This window comes from Haemaphysalis longicornis, unplaced genomic scaffold, assembly GCF_048455015.1.
Source record: "Haemaphysalis longicornis isolate Haplotype H1 unplaced genomic scaffold, Haemaphysalis longicornis Haplotype H1 scaffold_10, whole genome shotgun sequence".
In the NCBI taxonomy this organism is placed as follows: domain Eukaryota; kingdom Metazoa; phylum Arthropoda; class Arachnida; order Ixodida; family Ixodidae; genus Haemaphysalis; species Haemaphysalis longicornis.
Genome location: NW_027526204.1, coordinates 86728453 through 86732617, shown reverse-complemented (window position 1 = coordinate 86732617; position 4165 = coordinate 86728453).

Sequence of the window (4165 nt, the reverse complement as noted above, 5' to 3'; positions counted from 1 at the left end):
GTGGTGTCTGACTTCAAAATAAATTACTTTTACCACCGCCTCCACCACCCCCTAATTTTAAAGCGAATGTTTGTTGAATATACTGCTTTATTAAAAGTAAATGCTCATCAATACTTAGTTTGTATCAACAGGTGCCGCGCCAACACGATTACTCTCTATTCAGTTCGAAGCCAGGCTGGGATTCGGGAGCAAAGATTAGCAACTGGCGCATTGTGAAGAATTTCTTGTCACATATACGTGTACAACTAGCCGTGAAATGGCTTACGGTTTCTACTGAAATCAAAGCTCGCATGCTACTCACAGCAATGGTATTTACTGCACGCACTATTTAACGAGGAAGCTAACACGCACCGTCAAAGCTATGCCGGGATAAAACCAAGAAAGTAGAAACTTGCTACGGACGCATTCGAGCACCCCAACGTCGACCACGAACCCCTCGGTGACGTCCCCGATGTAGACCAAGTTTTTAAGAACCCTATTTTCGTGGTCTTTCCAGCCTTCCCTACAAACCAGAAACCCATAAGGGGACGATGGTGTGAAATTTCTGAATTATTTCCAGAGTGAGGGCACTAGAAGTTCGGTTGGACGAGGCTTTTAGAGCTATGCCATACAGATGATCAACCGCGTTTCTAATCAAGCGTTGGCGAACGGTTTTGAATATCGTGGCAGATTACTGAACGCCTTTTTACCAAGAATGCACTCGTGGTGTATTGCTGTATTTGCAATGGCATGAAGTGGCGCAGTGGTACTGAGCGCTGGATTGCCAGAAAGTGCTCTTCCGATTTCTCACTGACAATAATAGAACAACGTTTTTGGGGAGTCGACAACAGTCAACAAAGCATGTTCAATTCAATAATAATGAAGGTTGCAATCTGCATAAAGCGACCGCTAGGAATGCCTCTACCAAGGTTTCTGTGTTTTAGAAAGCATTGTAAGCACTGTAAGACCAATACTTCAACGTTCATTTGCTCTTGTTCTTTCAATATCTTCTGTTCTTACTTGCGTTCCGCCTGCTTTTACCCTGGCGTTCTGCCCGTTAAGGGGGTAAATAGGGATTCGGAAAGAATTCGTGAAAGTCAGTTAAAAAAAGTTGCCGAAATTTGGAGGCGATAACAACAACAGTAAAAAATACATTTTTAATTCTTTTTTAGTTTTATTGAAAAATTAAACCACCACTTACATATTTTACATTGAGTTTTCACCGAGTGCCAACTCGCCTTCACGTGCTGCTTCAGCAGCAAACGTGCAACAAATAGGAAAATCGCAACACATTTCGGCCTGTCTCACGAATCATTGCCCCCTAGTCAATTGCATATTTTTATCCCCATATCCCGCTTTCGCAAAAAGAAAGCGAAGTTATTTCTCCGCTTTTACCGCGGTCGAAGCCATTGTTCTTTTCACCACCCTGTCCCTCGCCGAACCCGCATTTGACGTCGTTCAGCCTTGCTCCAGCCTGCCATCTCGCTGCGGTTCTCATTTCCTGCCTCCCTCCTTTTCCCCATTTCCCCTTATTTTCATTCCTGTCGCAACTCGTTCCCTTTCTTCCCTAACTCTTCCCGCAGCGCTAACCAGGCGCGGGCGCGCTCCTGCCACATGCCAACACATGGTGTGTAGAGAATTAGGGCCGTACAGGTTCACCCTTTCTCCCTATTTATTCCCCTTTTCTGAGTAAAGCCGTCCGTCATGGAAGGCTTCCAACTCACCGCTGCTCCGTCGTTATCCTTCCAGAACGTCCCCTTTTACTTTAGCCCCATTTTGTCACTGACGCAGCCTACCAAAAGCCTGGTTTTACGTCACAGGTGACAGAACAAGCCAGGGGACAGCCCTGCGTCCGGCTCGGCATTTTCCCTTGGTATACCAAAAGCAGCCTATTTTCTCCTCCTCATCTTCCCTCTCTCAATCCCTCTCTTCCCTAGCGTCCCACGCTCCACTGTAGCTGTAGTATTCCCTCCCGTCCGCACTGGCTCCCTCATTTACCCCCTTCAGCCCTGCTCGCGCGGCATTCTGTTGCTTCGCGATTCCCCCTGTAGCAAGAGGCGTGCCGTTATCCCGTTTGGGGAGCGCACGAACGAACGACAACGATGACGGCGCCCTACGGGGGAGAGTTGGGGAAGAGAGGGAAGTGAGCGAGTGAGCCGCCGAGCAACGGAGGGGAAGATGAGGGAAAGGGGGTTAACGAGGAAAGCAGGCGGATAGGGAGGACGTAGGGAAGGAGGGAGAGTGGCGCCTTCTTATTACCGTTCGACCATTGCGATTCGCAGTCACGCTCCGCTTGGCTCTGGATGACGAGTCGTGCAAGTAAGCAGCGCAAGCAGAACCGCTGCTGCAGAGGCAGCAAGGCTGCACGGAAGAACCGCGGCCGACGAACGAGCGAGCTGGGGGGAAAAAGGAAGCGGGGGGACACTTGGGGGGGAAGAAGCAGAAGAAAAGAGGGAGCTGGTCGGTTCGGTCGGTGCGTGAAACCAGGTGAAACACTCGGCTTAGCTTTCTTTCTTCTCTCTCTCTCTTTCTCTTTCCCCGCGCCGCTTTGTCGCTCTCTCCTTTCTCTCTCTCTCTCCCTTTCCTCCCCACGGAGTGGCCGGCCAGTGTTGCAGTCGGTGCTCCGAGCAACCTCGTTTCCTGGAAGGGAGTGTTACGTGCGCAGTAGGAGCTGCCGTGGCGTCCTTGTCACCTTTTTTCGGTCAGTGTTATCGAGCTGCTACATCCAAAGGAGAAACGCAGTAATTAACTGCTAGAGTTGTACAATAACCACACCTGCAGCACTCCTGAGCAGGTGACATTAGGTAATAGAGGTAAAATAGCAGCCGAAGCTCCAGTACGGGAGCTTAATAGGAGAAATGGACGTCCAGAGAGCTCGAAGGGCAGCGTAAGATTTTGTCTAAAGAAGATGCTCCTTCGAATTGCCCTTTGCAGGGGAGCTGATGGTATATCTAAGCCACGTCGCACACATTATTACACCATACTGACCCAACGACCGGCGGATAGAGAGGCAGAGCACGTAACGCGCTGTTGCGTCTCGTTTGGCATTCCCCGTTCGGAAATGGGCGCTGTTAGATCACCACCCTAACAATTAGAAAATTCAGGGCGCTTTCTGTCAGAGTGAGTGAGTGAGTGACTGAGTAAGTGAGTTGCTGTGAATGAGTGACTGAGGGAGTGACTGCGTGACTGAGTGAGTGAATGAGTGAGCGAGTGAGTGAGTGAGTGAGTGAGTGAGTGAGTGAGTGAGTGAGTGAGTGAGTGAGTGAGTGAGTGAGTTGCTGTGAATGAGTGACTGAGGGAGTGACTGAGTGACTGACTGAGTGAGTGAATGAGTGAGCGAGTGAGTGAGTGAGTGAGTTGCTGTGAATGAGTGACTGAGGGAGTGACTGAGTGACTAATTGAGTGAGTGAGTGAGTGAGTGAGTGAGTGAGTGAGTGAGTGAGTGAGTGAGTGAGTGAGTGAGTGAGTGAATTGATCGGCAGGTTACCTAAGCAAGCAAGCAAGCAAACGTTCACGTTCACTACAGCTTAGGCGTACCATTGCAACTTGTTCAGATCAAATATCGTCTGTTCCCATACGTGATCGCGTGGAAGCACAAAACACTTCGTACTTGACTCCACGTCTCGGCAAGCAACCACAGACCTGTCCGCAAGGCCTCCTTCAATCCCGAAACACTTGTGCGGCCAATCTATGCCGATGTCCACGAACAACAGTCGCGAGCCGCGCCTGTCCTCCTCACATGCCCCTTTCCCATCTCGCCGGAGCCTCCCTCCACCAGCCAGTTGCACGCGCCAGCGCACTCCGTGCTTCATCTCGTTCAGCGGTCCCGGTGCAGCGGTCTGTCTCGCCGGAGCATTAATGCAACTTTCAGCCGCGGTCGCCGGCCCCCCATAATCCGGAAGCTCACGACTCCTACCTCTATTTCCTTCCCGTCTCTTCCCTTCTTCTGTACTCTAGCTTCCTTTATTTTCGCCGTTCTCGTTGTTCTTTATTGGTTTCGTTATCCGTTAACGAGTTTCTTTTTTCGTTGTTGCTTCTCCTCCGAAGGGCTTTGTCTTTTTTCGCCGATGGGCATCCATTGTTGCCATACTAACTATGACATGCACGCTCAAACCGCTTTCCTTTTTGTTTAGCCCTAACGGATGCTAATGACCCCTGCGGAGAGGATGATAAACAGGAGCTGTCC